The sequence below is a fragment of the Cygnus atratus genome, chromosome Z (genome assembly GCF_013377495.2).
Source record: "Cygnus atratus isolate AKBS03 ecotype Queensland, Australia chromosome Z, CAtr_DNAZoo_HiC_assembly, whole genome shotgun sequence".
Taxonomy (NCBI): domain Eukaryota; kingdom Metazoa; phylum Chordata; class Aves; order Anseriformes; family Anatidae; genus Cygnus; species Cygnus atratus.
The window spans coordinates 43525254-43545121 of NC_066396.1; the positions used below are offsets into that span (position 1 = coordinate 43525254).

Consider the following 19868-nt stretch of genomic DNA (forward strand, 5'->3'; position numbering starts at 1 on the left):
TCATCTTGTCTGTTCTCAAGCTATTCCCCAATGTGTATTTATGTTGGTTAGAGGTTTGATGTGGTGAGTGGATGGGCCTAAGGAAATGTATAACTTGGCATGAGTTGCATCTGTTCTCTTTGCTGATGAATGTAGTTAGCCTTTAAATTGTATTTTGACACTTAGTTTGACCTAGAATAATCACACTTTTAATTTCCTGTGGTATTTTTTCACCTTTGTGGCAATTATGAGGAAAGACTACTTGAGTGTGGTTTTGTTCAAGGAGCTATATTCTCATTTGCATAATGTGACCAGGAACTCCAATACTTGTTGAAACTGATCTAAATTGGTAGCTAACCATATGAAGTCAGGACACTTTTTGAGATTAATTTTGCTTCTGAGGAGTTTGGCTAAGCCACCTTATACAGAATTGAGTCATGAAAAACAGTAAAGTTGTGGCCCCAATTTTTGAAGGAAACTAATGAATCATCAGCAATAATCTTTATAAATCTTTATCCTTGCTGATGTAGATGAGACAAAACCATTTTAAGCACTATTACAGAAAATACATGCTCTGATTTTTTTTCCATACCAGCAGTGGTAAATATTGCTAACTCTAATTATTAGAAGAGACATTAGTACAATTACTTCCGTATCCACCAATTCAGTAGAACAACTTAAATTCTTTCACTTAAACAAATAAACAAGTGCTAAAATCCATAAAGTATCTTTTTTTTTTTTTTGGCCATTTTTCTAAGGGCAAGAATTGTGAATGAGAAATGTATTGGAGTAAAATATTCATTGGTGTTAAAGAGCTGTTCAAGCAAAAGGTCTGTTTTGCTGACTCAGAAACAAATAGGTATGCACTGGCTTGACTGAGAGTATAAATGCGAATTTTGTAAGTATAAGAATTAAGTCTGAAAGCACCCTTTCAGCAGGAGCATAAAGCCCAGCTGCTTTCAAGGTAGAGGTGGATACACTTTGGAAAAAGCTAAAAGTATAGTCACTTGATGTGAGTCCTGATGTCTCATGAAACCCTACTTCAGTCCCATGTACTACATAGCTGTACTCAAGATTTTCTCCACAACTGCAAGGCCTGGAAGTGTACATTCTTAAACAAATGTCACCTCAATTAATCACATAATCACATGATTAGAAGCCATGACCATAAGGAAGAGCTGTAGTGCAAGACTTTTAATAATAGAATAAAAGACTGCAAAACTACATCTACAAAAAAAATGAGCCTCTTTAATAAATGAGTACGTAGTGAAAATAAAATGTAGTAAAGGGATCGAGATGCTTTTAACCACAAAATACTTTTTGTTGTTGTTGTTGTTGCTATTGAAAATGAATATGATCTAAGTAGTTAGTTTTGTAGCCCGTACAATTTTTATGGAAGAAAGAAAGACATATTCATACATATTCAGAGACTGAAAACTTGTCCAGCTCCAGTTCACTGGGAAAACTGGAGCTGACATCACTGGGGAAAGGACTTTTACCTTTATCCTTACTAACTGTAACTTTTTAATGGCATTACATCTGGTTTACTTGTTTGTTCATTGTTATATCTAAAAGGGAAAAAAATCACAACATCAGCCTGTGATCCAATCCATGCATGCCACAATGTGAAGCAAATAAATGACTTGCTGGAAACATAGGTTGAGGGGAGAGAGAGAGGGGTGTTTCTTTGTTTTGTTTTGTTTTTCAAATGTTATGTAAAATATGGTGGAGTCTTATTCTCCCTTATTAGATCTTTTTATAACATCATTTTGTCCACTCCAAGGTATGTGTATGAAGGGATGCCTTCAAACTACTTTATAACATGCAAGATTAAGTTCCTATAAATCTAGATTTAATGTTATACACAGAAAGGGTGAAATTTTGTCATGGCAAAGAATTTGCTCTTATTTTCTTTTCCTGTTTTTTTTTTTTTTTTTTTTTTGTGATAGAATGTTGGGAAGATAAAGAACTGTTCATTAAAAATATTGCCAGATATTCTTTTATTCTTTGATAACACATCAATCTTGCAATTGTTTCGCTGCCAGTATAAATATACAGCCAAAAAAAAAAAAAAGGAGGAAACAAATGACAGACATGATGATTACAAATCATTTGCCATATTGTTTTTGTCATCTACCTTTCTTACACTGCCTCAGCTTATCCCACAAAATAAAACTGTGATGTTAACCTGGAGAATATAGATTCTTTCCTTCTTTCCCAATTGATATACCAGATGCCTGTCACCACCAAGTCACTTTGAAAGGATAACTGATAGGCTGGGCTCTTTGCAAGTTACTGCTTTGCATACAGTCCTTTTGCATCTGATTATGCTGCCAGTGCTATTTTCTGATGGTGAGATTTAGTGCAGCATAGCTGGCTGGTAGTATCATTGTAGGAGATTTTTCTTGCTTGTGAGCTAAGCGAAGGGCAGGGTCCTGCATTCTTGGCACCCTGTCATATGCATGAGCTGTTTGTTTTTTGGATTCAGCAAGCAGAGTTTTAAATCATCTTTAGCAAAACAAGACACAGAGAAAAAAAGAGAGATCAAAATAGAGCTAAATATTTCATGTCATAATTTTGGCAACATGTCTTGTCATCTTCTGCACTGAAAGCACCAATGAAAAATGGAATTTAGCATTTTTCAGTCAAATGATTTTTCCATGCTCCTTGAGTATCCTCACATATTCTAGGACTTGTGTCTCATGCCATATCAGCCTTTTTCAGATAAAAGAATGTAGTGTTGAGTAATTGTGTGGGAAAAACGTAACCATGTTAAAATAAAGCTCGGTGCCAATGCACAGTGAGCGGAATTTGCCCCTCAGCAGAAAGCCAACAGATACTACTTGAATCTACAACATAAAGCTTACAAGATATTTAAGATATACAGGCCTAATATTGTAATTTTCTGCAGGGGGTAATTCTGTTGAAAGTGATTGAAAGATGCACCTTGTACAACTCCTACCTGTTTGCATAGACACAGAGTTGCGATATTTTACATCAGTCATGCCTGGAGGAACATACAGTTTTGAACAACAAATGTTTCCATGGCGGTTTGGAGAGGGACTAAATGGTGATTTTGGATCTGAGCCAGCTTGTATATGCTTCCCTATTATGCAATATTAACCCTCTTGTTTTCTGTCACGATCAGCTTTCATTAGTAGAATAAAACACAAAATAGGAGAGGAGGAAATTGAAGGTTGTACAGCAGATAAAGCTGTACTACATGCAGTGAGAAGCCCTTCAAATATAGCTTAAGCATAGCTAAAATTGCATAAGCTAGGAAATAAAAAGGAGTGTCACAGACAGGTTTATGCAGCTCCACCACACAACCTGAGACTGAAGGTATGACTACTTTGCAGACACTGCTGGCTCCAAAGCTGTGACATGAGCTTGATGCAGGCTGCAAAGCTAGCCAGAAGCAGAGTGAATACTCCTTTTCTGGGGCATACACTTCTCTGTGTGTGCTACTCACAATGCCCAAGTTAGCTGCTGTATAGTTGGCTTGTGTTTATATGTGCTTGGTTTTGTCATTAGGGATATGGAAAACAACATCATGTTAATTAACACAAGCAAAAATATGTGCATAAATCTAATGTTTATTTCCTGATTTTTTTCGCCTTTTAATATGGCAATATTTTACAACACTTTAATAGATACTTTTTAAGACAAAAAGCAGCAAACTCAGAGAGGTAACGATGGATTTTAAAACCATCTGAGATTCTCAGAACTCCTGATTTTCGAATAATTATAACCTCAAAATTTTGGAAGTCCCTGTTTTCTTACTGGTCTACTGCTTCAGAGGGTCAACTCTGAGAAAAGGCTGGAACTAGTTGTTAGGATCAATTTATGTGGAGGGGAAAAGTGGATTTGCTTTAATAAAAAGTGCAAAAAGTAGTTGGAATTTGTGTCCCTAAATCAGAAGAGGAGTTAGAAAGCAATAGGTTACAGAACTACCTGTGATTTCATCTCCCAACGGACGCTGGGAGTAAGTGAAAAGATACAAGAGGGAAAGGCTAATAGAGAAATAAAGATAAGACCTACAGGGATACAGTGAAAAGTGCCAAGAAGCATTTGGGATTGAATTTGAAAAGGATATTAAAATAAACAAGAGAAGATCCCACAACTGTAAAGAGAATAAGAAGGAAAGTGGCACCACTACAGACATGATGATGTGTTAAGGAGTGGTAGTTTGGCCTGGAAGCAAAATTAATTTTTAACATCAGGTCTTGAAAGGACAGTGATGAATACAAAGATATAGGCAAAGTGGCTAATGGGACTGAGAATATGAAAGCTAGACCTGGAGCATACATAAAAAAGATATCCTAGAAGAATGAGAGAAATGGAGAGCCTATTTTATGACGAGAGACTAAGAGTTCAGGAAATAATTTAAGTAGCATAAATTAGCACTGCTGCCCAAAGAGAAGGTCCTACTCCTACTCTTGCTAGTCTCAGCAAGAAATATCCATACTCCTGAAATATCCATAAACCATTTTCCTGGGTTTTGAGAGGACAGAATACCTCTCCAAACTGAAGTACCAGACGCTCCTGCTTAGTGTTTGTTGAAGGAGAGTCTAAGACAACTGTGCTATATGAATGCATCAGAAATGTAGATAAACATCAGGGAAGAAAAAATATTTGAAGGATGATGTTTCCAAAGGAATAAATAATCATAAGCTGGCCATGAAGGAATTTAAGAAAGAGATTAGAATTAGAGATGGTTTCTAACCATCAAGGGAATGAGGCTCCTGGACACCCTATGATCCAGGGAGGAAATTGTTGTTTTAAAGTGGTACTGAGCAATTTATAAAAGTCTGAAATCTGAATCAGTTCACCCCATCTTTGGTTTGTACACAATATACCAAGAAGAGTTACAAGCATTTGTGAAATCTTACAGTGGCTGATGTTTTACGGCAAGAAAAGAATTTTGAGGAGAAAATATTTCTGGTTCATCAAAATAATTGTCAATAGCTATGCAACTCTAGTAACTTTTTAGTTTCTCTCTCTGCTGACAAAACCACACACACAACAAAAATCAGGTCAGACCTTGTATCCTCTCTATGACTTTGGGAAAGTATGATTTTTTAATTTTGCATGCAGTCTCTCCTCACTTTACTTTGATCAGTGTTTATTAGACTTTAACCTTCAAAATTGTAGGGAGGTTGGGTTCTAGTTTCACTAATGCTTTTGTCTGACCATAAGATGAGCAAATATTTATTTGTCATTGTCTTTTCCCAGTGTCCTCTGTTTATCATAAGGTGAAGTCAGGAGAAGATATTAAAGGATGAATACAAGCAAATAGTTCTTCTTGTGCTCCCTCTATATCTTCCTTCTATTTTCTTCACATCTTCATTTCGTTCAAGACAGGCAACAACTTGAACTTACCATCTTTTCAGCCCATGGCCATCTCAAAAACATGAGTAGCATGTCTGTGACAAGGTTTACTATGACCCTTGCTGGTTCAGTGAAGGTTTCTTAGGTCAAAAAGTTACAGCTTTGCATGCAAGTGGGGGCTTCCATGCTGGTTTATACCAGGTTCTCACTAGAGTTTTAATGTATAGCAAATTCATCACACTCATCATTACATTCTATTTGCTTTGCTCCAAAATACTTCCACAGAGAGCACAAAACCATTATAGCCTTAGCCAGTGCCTGGAGTTTTCAAGTTCTGGAGATCCCCAATCTGATGATGAAGCTAACAGCAGTTCAGCACTGGTATGACAATCAGAACACCCATCTGCAAGTCTTCCTGAGTATAGATGGCTAAACTGGACAAAGGCTAATTCCCATCTTGGACAGAATGGCAGAGGATGTAATAAAGCAAACCTCTATCTGTTATTCTCAAAATGTGAGTAGTACTTCTGTCTCACTCCCTGTTTCCCTGCACCACCTAGAATAAAGGGTGTTCTATTATAAAGGGACCAGTGGTTGTTGCCTTAAATTTCACTTACTGTTTTCATCCTTTCTTCTGTTGCTGAGCCTGGACCAGGTTGAACAGCACTGAGATCAGTTGCTTGATTTCTAGTAGGTGTCTGGGTGTGTTGGTCTAGTCTTGCTCTCCATTGCAAGCAGTGGGAACCTTGAGTGGCAGGAAACACATGTCCCAAGGTGGCAGTGGAGCTTTTGTTCCACAATGAAATCTCAGAGAGCATCTCTCTGCAGCTGTAATTTTAATTATATAGGATGATCCCCTGCCTTTTATAGAGTAACTACTCAGAATTTAAAAGGAGTCTGGAGACTTCTGGGGACAGACAGGTTAAATTATAGTTATTACCGGGGAACTATTTAAAAATTACTACCCTCTGAATGGCAAATCCCCCACCCCCATGAAACACAAACAAAACAAAAAAAAAAATTTGCTTCTCCTTCCAGATTTTTTCTGGCATTCGACTAATAAGTTGCAATTTTCAGCCCTCACCTCAACACTTTCTTCTGCTTTGTAGAAAAAATGCTCATCAGTACAGTTTCCAGTGTGTCATACTGAGGTCCTGAAATTAAAAGACACAGATATTACTTGCTTTCAATAAGTTTTGATTTGTAAACACTAGAATTGGTTCCTCCGTGTGCATAAAAGAGCAGAGGCATGTGCATACCCAGATTTGTACATTATTCTCCTGGGGGTGGTTTGCTAAACACTTATCAATGTTAAAGGTCCTCCTAACCTTCTCCAGTACACTGCTTGGGATAGCATGATTGCTCAAGCCATTCTAGGACACTACTCGGAAGAGCTTGTCTCCTACATCAGTAGTAGGGAACATTGGCTATGTTCCCTTCCACCACAGATTTACCATTTTATTCCTCCCAAAGCAGCTTATGCTCCTGCTGGGGATCCCACATGCACCAAAATGGAATGGATGTGTGCTTTCTCATGAAAGTCAGCAAAGAGGCAACATGATTAGGTTTGCTGTGATGACTATGCCAGTGTCTGGTCTCAGTGCTGACCTATTCTACATTCTTCTAGTATAGGAGATAGTATAGTTAGTAGGATAGCAGAGGAACCAGTTGGCTCTGCTGCAGTTCTAAACCTTCCAGGGTCAAATCCTATTGATGACACGTTGCAAGGAATTGTTGTGTTTGCATAAAATTAGATGTGGAAGAACTCAGGCAGGTGGCCACACACTTGAGTGATGAGATTAAGAAACAATATTGAACTGTTCCTTTGTATCCTGAGTACAGTCTAGCAAATATACAGAATTAAACAGAGGTCCTGTGGAAAAAAAATATTATTAAATCGTGTAATTAAAATTGTTTTCCGTAATGCACGTTTGGAGTGCTGGCGGAGCTGGCAATTGTCAGAATCTTTCACTCTGGAATGAATATATCTATGTTTGTCTGCTCAAGATTCCAGCACCTTCAGTTCTTGCTATGAAATGCCAAAGATCTTCACAAACTCCATTACATTTTAATTCAATATGTAGGGGAGATTTTTCCACATTTCCCTACCAAATGGAAGGTTTAACTCAGTCATTCTAATGTGAAATGCACATGGTACATGAGAAGAAGCATGGAAAATGAGAAGCAAATTGGGCCATCTTCAAATTGAGACATCTCATAGGTAAACAGGACACCCCATTCTGGCCTGATTTCCTCTGATGAGGCAGATGTTGTCCTGACTGTCTGACCTGCCCAAGCAAACTCAATATCCACATGAGACTCCAGCCTTTCAAAAAAATGGAGGTTCTTAAGCATAAATCACTTGCTTTTAAGCGATCTGCAGTCTCTCCAAAGTGATACTAGAAAGAGAAAATTATGACGAGCTACTTTTCTATGTAGTCCATGTCTAATAATTGCAAAGTTTACCCTTCCCAGTTGTCCCAGTTCAGTCATTGGAAATACAGAGGCAAGAGATGGCTTCTGGATTGACTACAGAAAAGCTCCAAGATATTCCCTGGTTAGAACTGTAGCAGAGTGAAAACACCAAGAATGAAAATGCCTTATGTACATACTTATTTCTTAAAGATGTGTTTCTGATTTATTTTGAAATTAAATTGTTTTTCTCTTCCCCATCCCTCCCCCCCCAAGGTATTAAGTTATGAAAGTGTTTCACTGTCTGAAATTAAGTATCCTAAGCCCGGAAGTGATTGCTGGTTATATCATTGGTTAATGTAAGAAAGGTGTTGTGAGTATCATGAGGTCACAGCACATAGTCTACTTAGCCCAGTATTCTGTCAATGACATGGTTGTAGGATATGTTCTTTGGGGAAATCAAGGGACACTTTTTGTGGGCATTTAATTATACTGTTCTAGAATCTATAATATGTGTATTAGGGATGTTAGGTACGTTCCCTCCAGTTCCTGTTACTATGTTTACGTTCCTTCCAGTTCCTGTTACTATGTTTATGGACCAATTGTTCATGAATTTGTCTAATTCGTTTTTGAACCTACTGATACTGTCTGTCTTCACAACTGTGATAGCAAGTTCCATAAGTTTACTATCCATTATGTAAAAAAGTACTTTATCTTTTTTTTAACTTATGTCCTACTAATTTCACGGAGTGTCCTCTTGTTACAGTATTTCAGAATTTGGTAATAACAGTACTTCAGTTGTTGTTGCTTTATCCATCACTTTCGTGATTTTATGAGCCTCAACTTAAGCGTTTTTGCTCCCTTTTTCTGTGCCTCTTCAACACATTATATCCTCTTTGAGCTGTGGACAGCAGAATGGCACACAGCAGAATTATGCACTTACACCTTGTTGTTAGTACCTGTGCTGATGATACTCAGTGTCTTGGATTTTCCTGACTGCTGCTGCTCACTGAGTTCTCAGAGCTAGCTCCAAGATCTCCAGCCTGAGCTGTAGCTGCCAGTTCTGAGTATAAATACAGGTTACTAGGTTACTACAGCTGTTTATCACACATGTAGTTATCAGCATTGAAGCTCACCTACTGCCTACTCTCTCTGTTTTGCAATATCATTCCCAATAAAGCCTCTCTGAGAGCTTAGTATCACCCACAAAATTGGATTAAGCAGAAGTACCCTCCCATCTCCAGCCCACTGTTTAAGATGTTGAATGTAGCTGGTCCTGGCATTGACCTCTAGAGGGTACTTCACTACTGTCACCTCTCTGTCTTGAGAAGTGACCTTCAAGTCCTGCTCTTTTTTTTTTTTTTTTTCCTTTAACCAGTCAGTCTATGGAAAGACCTTACCTAAACCTTGCAGAAGCTTAGTTTATTTAATAATTTTTGATGTAGAGCCTTATCACAGCTGTTTTGAAAATGCACATGTGCCTGCTGGATCACCTTTGTTTAGATGAATCTTGACTCCCCATTGTGTCACTCCTTGGCTGGTAGGAAGGAATCACTTTCTAAAGAAGCTTTTGTTTCCCACTCTGCTCAGAAAGATGCAGACAGTCAGTTTTTATCCATGTGTAATGCATTAGCTCTCTGGTACAGTTGTTCTTTATAATGATAGTCATACACCTGCAGTTTTCCCACCTGCATACCTTCAGATTTTGGTGAATGCCATTTGGTCCTGGTAACATTAACCACCAAATACTCTTTTCCTTGAAAAAAAAATAAATATCTTTTTCATTTTTTAAATCCTATAGCACTTTCTGTTTCAAATGTTATTTAATAAAATCACTGTAACTTGATTTATTGAGAGAGGAGGCTTACACGTATGCTGCAAATTCTGTAAAATAGTATTCCCTCTTGGGTTGCATTGTATTCTTGAAAGTGACTCACAAACACCATTTCTGCACTCCTTGATCTTTTATGCACCAATCTGTGCTGCAGTAACAGTTCATGTGTGACCGATCTAGTGTATTGAAATTTAAATGGTCCAGTCCTTGTCCTTTGTAAGTCAGGGGGAATTCTAGCTCTGTAACTGCAAGATCAGGTACAAGACAACATAAACAAAGTACCTAGATAGTGAAAATCCAAACACAAGTCTCCTTTTGCTGGTCTTAGCTAACAAGGAAGTGTCATTATGGGAAGAAGGTTGGACTGTCCTTAGCTGTCAAGCCCCAAACCTGGCTCATTGTGCTTCCCTGCAGTGGACCTCTCCCTACCTCCCAGGAATACCAAACAGGGCCTTTGTTAGTTATCCTGATTACTTCAGCTTCAACATTTTGTACTGCTTGATGGCAAGCCACATTCTGACTTGGATCTGAATTGAATTCCCAACATTAAGCTGGTTGTTCAATTTGCTGGGATAGAGAATGAGACTTTAAACATTTGTTATGTCCTTTGCATGAGAGGGTCTGCCTGGGACATAATCAGCTCCATCTAGTCTTTAGAAATGTGCTGACCCAGTCTAAAATTTTCTCAGTGTTCCACTAAAAGAACAGTGTTTTGTTTTTTCCCTTGCTTTGTTTGTTGGTGTATTTTTGGGAGCACGCCAGTTTTATTGACCTTCTGAGGGCTCCATGCATGAATAAATTATATCATGGGGAACTTTGCTTAGAAAAAATGATATCCAAGGAGATACTCCATTAGTGGCCTTAAAGCTTACAAGTAGTCTGGGACCAAGTGAAGGTGTCCTTCAAAAGCTGAGATTTGGGTACTAACTCAATTTTAAGTGTACACTTTTCCCCCTTACAAGCCCAGATATCCCGAGGAGGCAGAACTGAGGACAAAAGCGCAGTTCCCATTGCCACACAGCCAGAAAGCAGGGTCCAGAATATTTCTGAGCACGGTGCTGAAGTTGAATTATGTGCCTGCCCAGAAAAAGCAACAACGCACACAGACAGTACCACAAAGGCTGCATTTCCATGTGACTGCAGTCCCACTGCTAGCCTGGGAAAGAGAGGCAGGACTGAAAGCCTGGGCACGGGATCACAGCCTTATTGCCTAGGCAGGGGTTTGGCCTCTGCCAGCTTGTGTTCTGGAGGACCTGGAGCCCCTTTGAACCTTTTGCTTATTGTAAACAGCACTTTGATAGCTACAAACAGTCCTTCAAATGTGAAAGTCGTATCTGGGGTTTTCAAAACCCCCCTGATGATGTAGCCTGTGCACACTCATTTTGGGTATTTGATCCATACTATAAATGCATGGGGTAGAGGGGGTTGAAAAATTTGAAACATTTTGAATAAAAATGTATGTTATAGAAGGTTAATCTCTTTTTGCCCTAAATATCTTTTTTACTTGTGCCCACTACACAGTCATTTTCCATGGTTTCTTGGCAGAACAGCTCAGCCTTGTTCCCACCTAGGTCAGCATGATTCCTTCCCACTCCTCTGCCTTTATACCCCCACAAGCATCCCCTTTTTGAGCTTCACCACTGGAATTTTCTCCAAAGGTTGGTAGGCAGGTTTGGGGCTTTTGGATGCTCAGTTTCCATGGCAGCCAGGCTCCTCTGCTCCCAGACGGCAGCTCGGGAAGAGACAGGAGGGAGAGCAAGAGAAAATCATTACATGTGCCAATTAGTATGCAGGGCCAGAGCTGCTGTGGCAGGCAGTGTTTGCAAAAGTGAGCAGTGGTAGGGGTGCCCCGGCTGCATGGCAGACCAGGGAGAAATGGAGTCACAAGCATTTGGCTACAGCTGGAGGGAGCTGAAGGATAGCTGGCACTTGCTCTGGCAGTGGCGTGCCTGCTAAGGGAGGGTACCTCATGAGGCATGCACCTCTGCTGTCTTACAGATGAGCTCTGCAGCTTTTAGCTTTTAGCTTTTAGCTGCAGAGATTGGAAAACCCCTAATTTTCTGTTGTCCAGGAACAGGGACAAAAGTTAGGAAGACCCTCTCAATTTTTTGCATTTGATAATAGGTCAGATATCATGGTGACATTCAGCTGGAGAACAAGAGTTAGAGGAAAGAGAGGGGAGCATTAAATCAGATGAAGATAAAGAGATTTTTTTTCTGCTGCAGCTAGCTTGCAGCACATGGTAGAACATGACTTACAGAAAAGATGCTGCTTGGACAGAAGGATGCATTCTCATGGTTACAGAAGGCAGGGCTCTACTAGATTCCAGCTGCAATGATGAGAGACATGCTCTCCCCTCCTGTAGAGCATCAGGTTTCTTTTGGAATGGTGTTTTTCTTAATTTCTTGGCCTAGTCAATTTTGTGTGTATGTGTGTTTTTAAATTTCTCTGTTAAACACTTGCAATATTTTGTCCTGTGTTGACAATATTTCAGTCAGAGGTGTGTGTATTTTATACTGCTGAACAGGAACTATAAATGTTTTGTGGTGTTTCTGGATAAACAATGCAATGCGACAGCCAGAGATTCTTAGAATCATTAATTCTGTTGTGATGTATACACGCTAAAATACTTAATCTGTTAAAGGAAAACAGTCTAGGTATCTTAATAGTACATTGACTGGTGCTATTTCACACTTTGATTTTTTTTAAATAAGTACTGATTGCTTTTTCCCAGCATTTCACTTTCCATGGATAGAATCTGCCCAAAGAAATTTCAGAAAGACTTGCCTATTAATCATTTTGCTGTTGCTTGTTTTTTTTTCATGCGTCAGATAATCCATCCCCTTACCAATATATTTTGGTCCCTATAGTATGTTTTAGTGCCTTATCTGGGTTCCAGTTGTTTTAAGACATGGTTTATTGATCTTGTGTGAAGCATTGTTTACTTGTTTTTCTCTCTTGAATCTCTGTAAAACAAGCTTTCCCTCAGCACAGATCTTCAGTATCTGAGTTGTACATGGAGCACTTTTGGACAGAGGAACAGTTCCTCCAGGAATTCCTTCTGGAAGTGATAGCAGAAATGATTCAGGGAGTAGTGGTGTGTCCCTCACTCTGCCATGCTGGCCAGGACCTGAAGCATGCAGGGAATCCCCTGGATGTTGGGCTCCCTCGTATTCAAGGAGATGCCACTGTCTGCAGGAAGATACAAAAAGCATAAAAAAAAAAAAGCATAATTCTCCCCTCTACTTCCTGGGGTCTCCTGCTGTAGACACTGCTGATACTTTTCTTAAGAAAACTTTGTAGGTTGTTGCTTCACTTCAGAACCAGTTTCAAAGATGCACAGTATCAAAAAATAACGCTGTAGAATGTGTTTAATGTCAGTCACATTTTATTTTTAATTAATTGAGCACAAAATGTTTTAAATTTCCATTCAAACTGAAATCTTTTGGGAGCACCAGGCTGTTTTGTTTTGCTGGAAAACAAAAATTTTTCATTTCAACTTTTCTTCCTTAAAACAGTTCAATTTTGTGAAAATGTCCAGTACTTTTGCGTGATACAGAATCAAGGGTTTTTCAAAACATCAGTAATGTGCAGATGTGCAGTAATGAGCAGAACATGTTCTTTTTCTTTCTTTTCTTTTTCTCTTTTCTTTTCTTTTCTTTTCTTTTCTTTTCTTTTCTTTTCTTTTCTTTTCTTTTTCTCTTTTCTTTTCTTTTCTTTTCTTTTCTTTTCTTTTCTTTTCTTTTCTTTTCTTTTCTTTTCTTTTCTTTTCTTTTCTTTTCTTTTCTTTTCTTTTCTTTTCTTTTCTTTTTCTTTCCTTTCCTTTCCTTTCCTTTCCTTTCCTTTCCTTTCCTTTCCTTTCCTTTCCTTTCCTTTCCTTTCCTTTCCTTTCTTTTCTTCTTTTTCTTTCTTTCTTTCTTTCTTTCTTTCTTTCTTTCTTTCTTTCTTTCTTTTTCTTTCTTTTTTCTTTCTTTCTGTCTCTTTTTCTTTTCTTTCTTTCTTTCTTTCTTTTTCTTTCCCTTCCTTCCTTCCTTCCTTCCTTCCTTCCTTCCTTCCTTCCCTCCTTCCTTCCTTCTTTCTTTCCTTCTTTCTTTCCTTCTTTCTTTCCTTCTTTCCTTCTTTCCTTCTTTCCTTCCTTCCTTCTTTCTCTCTTTTTCTCTTTCTCTCTCTCTTTCTTTCTTTCTTTCTTTCTTCTTTGGTTGCTTCTTGGAGATGCTTTATAATAGATTGATTGTAAAATAATGGAATAGATTCATTCCCTCATGCCTGGTCTTGACCATTTTGCTTTTTTTCCAAATTCCTGTTCACCCTCTGTGTTCCTCACATCCCCAAACTCTTTTCTCTTCTGTTGGTATTCATCTTGTTTCCTTTCCCCATTCCCCATTTCCCCCAGGACAAGGGTATTGAGTTTTTACATTTTTAATAGATGTTTCTTCATCAAAGTGGTCTTCCTGAACATAAAGAGGCCCTAATTAGAGTAAGAGGTCCTCATTTGATTAAGTACTGGCAGAGGGAATAATCCTATTAGGTTTATTCAACAGAGAGAGGTCTCCCTTGCTTTCTCGAGAGCCAAGACAGTCTTGGAGATGATAACTTTCTCTTGCTGTTATTATGTCAGGCCTGTCACAGGGGGACATGGATGCTGGGAAGCTGTCTGACCTTGAAGAGTAAGAAGTTGGATTGAATTTCATTTAGGAATTGTCAGACCATTCCTGTTTGATAAAACATGATCTTTACATGGTATATTGCCCCATATGCAGTGATCATTGTTGTCTCTTTAAAACAGGCAAAGAAAGTTCCGGAAACATTATTTTAGGGTTTCAAATGATTAACTCCCACCTGACTATTTCCCTAGCTCAATAATTCTTGTATAAATCTGGAGTTACCTCTTGCTTTCCATCAGATATTTAATGCTGACCATAACAGCAAGATCTCATTGAGTTAAATATCTTTACCAAATAAACTACAGTACTTTTACTATTATGCTAAAAATATTGTTCTATATAAGCAGATGTAGGTAATGTGTCAAAATTTAGTGACATACATTTTACAACGGAATTTTCATGATCTTTATTAATTCCATTTCCTCACTACCAAGTTCATAGTTCTCAGCAGCAGACCACCCAATCTCTCATGCCGATAACTATGCAAAGTTTTCAAAAGACTTAAAAAGCAAATAGAAGCATAACAAATCCACTGTTCAGTAACTTGGAGGACATTAATTTAAAATGTCAGTATCCATGTGCAATTATAATGCTGGTAGGGCACTCTGTTTTGTCACTGTTAGCCAGTTAGTGCTAAGCCAACCAGGAAAGTGAACTTGAGACTTGGATAACACTTGTTTCTGTATGCTAGAGTATGCATAAAGAATGGATCTTGCACAATACCATGGGCTTCTAAACTCAGAATTGCTATGGTAGGAGGAAGATCCTCTCAGAAGAGAATTTAGTGGTGCATCTGCTTTTTGTTAACCAAAGCCTCCTAGCTATCTCAATGGCTGATTTTTCTTGAAGGGGAACTTCTATCTGACAGAGAGGAAAGGAAAATAAAATGGGGTTGCAGTCTAAGTACAAGGTCAAGGCTAATGGGAATCCCATAATCACCCCCTTCTGTAGGCCATGGTGAGACATAAAAATATTCTGATGGATACAAGAGCCACTGAAGTTTGCAATGGAAATAACCATAGGAGCAAGGATTGAGGGATGGGTCAAGGTTGCAGCCTAATGTACGAAGAGAATAATAGATTTGCCTGGCAAGAAAACAAAGAAAACTATACAGTGAGGCCTGAAGCACATAACATTTTAATAAGAACATCATTGAGTGCACTGTGTGGATCATCCTAAACATGTCCAAAGAATGTTATAAAAGTAGCATGACTTTAAATGGAAATGCAGGCTTTATGGAACAATATTTCAAAAGTTTTCATCTGAAGCAGACAAAAAATATTCTGAAGTACACATGACTCACAAATAGCAGTAGGCCTACAATAACTCACTATCACATAACGAAGTTAAAGTAAACCTATTCATGATTTTTAACACGTGCCTAAAAAAAGTGTTATTGTTATATAATACATGTACTACAAAGGTGTTCATGAGATTCATGCATAGATCGGGACTTCATTGACTTAGGCATTACATGAGCATTGGTCAAAATCCGAGTGCCAGGCTAGTTTAAATATGACTTATTTCAGTACCAATTTTTCAAACATTCTGATTTGGGAGCCCTAGCCCAAATTATTCCTTAATTGTGCAAAACACTGGGGTTGTAGTCAATCTCAGGAAAAAAAATATATATATATATTATCTTAGTAATTTGAGACATTCATATTTTAAGAAAAGTGTTCACTGATTCATTCATTTCACACTTGGCTTATTTTGAACATCTCAAGGACCTCCTTGAACCTAGGGAGCTTTGGAGTCTGGAAATCCTGTATGCAATATTTGTATGGAAAATCATACAGTTAACCTGTGCTTGTAAAGGTAGAGATCTTAAAAAAAAAATCTAACTTTTGATTTAATTTTTGATTTGATTCTAGATTTGTTTTTTTTTCTACTTTTGTTTAAAATTGCAGCAATATCATTGGTTTATATCTCTGAGCCATTAAAAAAAAAAAAGGGGGACGGGGGAGTCAAACCTCCAAGGTCTCAGTTTTCCTACAGATCCTACTTTTATGTGAGCACTTTTGGAAACTAAGTTTAAAATTACATTTATGCACTGATTTTGAATTATTAATAGCATCGCAGCAGTGCAGCAAGCAGAGGACTTAATCTTTAATGGGATTCTTCTTCATCCTGAGATGGTGAGCATACGTGAAGAAGGCACGACCTCAGTGCTGCATGGTTACAGTAAAGAGTAGCATTATCCTAGGAGAAGGTGGCAGATTTTCCAGAATGCTCCCACAAGGTACTGCAAACTGTGTGAGGGAAAAACATGGCAAGTAGGTGTAGCTGGGCACTTCCTTCACACCCATCTCTTCTCCATTGCCCATACACCACCAGTGTTTGGTGAAGGATGTGCGGAATATGCTGTTCAGTCTGTGCTGTGGTTTGGAAATACAGATGTCCCCTACCTGAAATACAGCAATCCTGTTGTAGAGTCCAAAATCCTTTCAAAGATGGCTATGATCTTCTTCTGTGCCGCAGGATCCTCTAGTAACGAACAAGTTCAACAGGCTTTATGTCAGAAAGCCAAACCAAAGTAATGCTTCCAGGCCCTGTGCTGGTGTAAATTCTCCCTTAACACCAGTGTAGAAATACAGCCAAGAGCTATAAAACATTTTCATCACTGCTTGGGCTATACTTTGACTGTTGTGTCCAAGAACAATATTTTAAGCATGGCTTGAGGAATAATTCAACATATGAATTAGATAATATCAATATAAAATTTTGCAAACTCCATAAGAAGGAGTAATGTATTTGTTCTGTAATAGCAGTTATTGGTATTTTTAATGATCATGTTGTGTATCATTTGAGCATATTACATGTTGTTTAATGGACACCTTATTCCAGAGCAAATGCCTGTTTCAACTCCTAGAGTGATGTCATGGTACAGGTGAGGGGTCAAAACCTAGAATTCACAGAAAGAAAACAATAGAGATTTTTTTTTATGTTCTATTTTAGTGAAACGTTTATTTTTCTTCCCAGTTTATGTAAAGAAATTATGGTCCAGAGAAAGTGAGAATCAGAAAGCATCAGTAAGACTGCAGAAGATAAGGAGGATGACAAAGGCCTTACTATTCACTTGCTTATTGGAACCTGGTTGAGAACCAATATAGTTTTTCCTCCCTCAGCTACCTGCTTATGTAGATGACTAGCTGCATAGACTACCTTGTTGACAGCTTCAGTGTAGACATTCTCAATGTGGGCACTGAAGACAGATCAGTACTGTGGTGGAGGTCATAATTTACTTGCTCTTTAGGCAAATCAAGAGAAGTGTGCACAGAAAAGATCGTTTGCTCTGAAATAGTAAGGTTACTTTTCTTCCTTTGAATCATGAAGCCTCGCTCTGCCTTCTTGATGCCTCCCACTGGAGTACATCTCTGGACTCTCTTCATGTAGTCAGTAGTTGGTAGATTTGATCTGACATAACTTGCCCAACATCATGCATGTAGTCTGTGAACAAGACAAAATAGCTGACATAAAATCACTGAATTTCCTATCCCCATTTTGCACTGATGATTCAAAACAACCTTTTCCACCTGTGGAAAAGATGTGTTGGCTCAGTAGATATGCCCATATTTTAGTATTTTTGAAACTAAAGACTACCCATTTTGTTGCCTCACATATGTGTGTCAGTTTTTTAGTCAGGTATTTATAAGCTACATAAGTTAACCATCCAGGGAAAGGGGGAAAGGCTATCTAACAACACTGAAAGGATGTGAATATCTGAGACAATTCAACTAGAAATTGTAGTACTCCCATGCGGTGTACATTACAGAAACTCTTCTGTGACTCACAAAGGAGAAGAAAAGCTACAAACCAAACTCTGTTGCTCCCTTCTTCTACCATGATGTAATTTGATGTGACCAATAGAGCCAGACATGCTATGTTAGCCTACAGTACAGTAAATTTGAAAAAAAATATAAAATGTGATTTTCAATAAAAGAAATATGGGAAAGGGTTCTTCAGACTTGACATCAGGTGTGGAGATTTTCTTGTGAACACGAAGTGGCTTTCAGAGTTTGCCCTAGTGTACCTGCTACTTGTTGATATTGACCGTGCAGTTCAGTTAGCATCTCATCACATTATACCTCATCCCCCCTTCTTGTAAGAGCAAACAGAAACTAGAATTTTAGCTATGGTAGAGACTTGCAGAGTTGTTTTCCAATGCACGTTAAGATTACTTTTAATGTGTCTTTGGCCCTGGTAGCCCAGACTCTCTGGGGTTAATGGAAAAAGTGGAATTTGATATTTTATAAACTGTTTGCTTTGAAAATCACAAAGACAGTAATGTATTTCATTAATATTGCATTGAAAATTTGTTTTGCTGATTACTTGGACACATTAGATGATCACCCCTGAGCCTGTGAGGGTTTTAACATGCCCTGTTTCAGCTGCTTGTCTGCTGGTACCTGATACCTCTCTTCATCCCCAGGGGTACAAGCAGCAGATACTCGGGTGCTTATAAGGGAACATTAATAGGGTACAAGTGTCATAGCAACCACGGTTTGTAAAGCAGAACACAGGACTTCCCATGAGCTCAATATTGTGAATTACCAGTCATGACGCTGGAGTGATCAGTAACTGTATGCTGTGGCATAACTTGATATGGCAAGTTAGGAGAATACAAGTTTTTGTTTGTTTGTTTGTTTTTAGGAAAAATAACAAAAACATCTGGTTCCACAGGCCAGCTTTTCCATGGTAAACCCTTCCTGCTCGTTCACCAGGGTCCTGAATTCCCATCTTCAAAAATTAATCTAGATGTCCACTGAACTCATTGAAATACTCTGTTCCAGTTGCCTTTCCCATCAATTTGCCACAGTGTACTTCCTTTTGTTTTCACTTAAATTATAATTTATTGTTTAAGAATAGAAATTCTTCTCATCCGAAAGTAAAAGTAATGATAACCTAAAGGAATCAATTTTTTTTTTCATTCACTCAGCCTTCATCCTGGGGCACTGATGAGCTGTAATACATTACATCTCATTGCTGCGTTTCTATATAGTTAACTTTCCTTCTGACCCTTTGACTTGGGACAAGTTTTTCTTTAAATCAGAAATGCAGATCGTGTCACTTTCTTCAGCACTTATCTTACATCAAGGGCATTTCATCTTCCATTCTTGGAAAGCTAAGTTCTCCATCGCTCTGTAACTACGACAGATTATTAATTTTCCTTTATGTTTGGCCAATCCAATATGATGCTGTGTTGTGTAAAACACAGTGATAGATATAGTTTGTTTATCCTTTCAACTTAGCATTTTAAATGAGGTTTGGAAGACGCTGAGATATAAGACAGAATGGGTCATTCACATATTTTAATTTCATCTGGTTAATCTCCTTCATTCCATCCTTTTGGCAAAATTGCTTCTATCCCTCCATGAGTGTTGCTGAGACATTTGATTAAGAACTGTATTTTCCAAAAACGTATGTCCTATCTACACAGGGACACATGAGCAGGTTCTCCAAAGGAGAAGCTCTTCTCCTCCAGGATGGTGTGAGTAATGGGTGCCTGAGGAATAGTCTGAAAACAGCTTTAGCATATAGTAGTATTTCCCTCATCCACTCTCTTAGCCTGTAGCAGTCTACTGCTCAGGCACTTGCTGGGCCAGAGATTGTATCTTTGTGTTTGATAGCCCTAGTCAGATTTTATC

The 19868-nt window shown here is 38.3% G+C and overlaps 1 protein-coding gene across 4 annotated transcripts in view; it reads left to right on the top strand.

The window, feature by feature from the left end:
- The window catches only part of NTRK2 (neurotrophic receptor tyrosine kinase 2), a 206086-nt gene that overhangs the window by 176148 nt on the left and 10070 nt on the right, over window positions 1-19868 (top strand). The window lies entirely within an intron of this gene.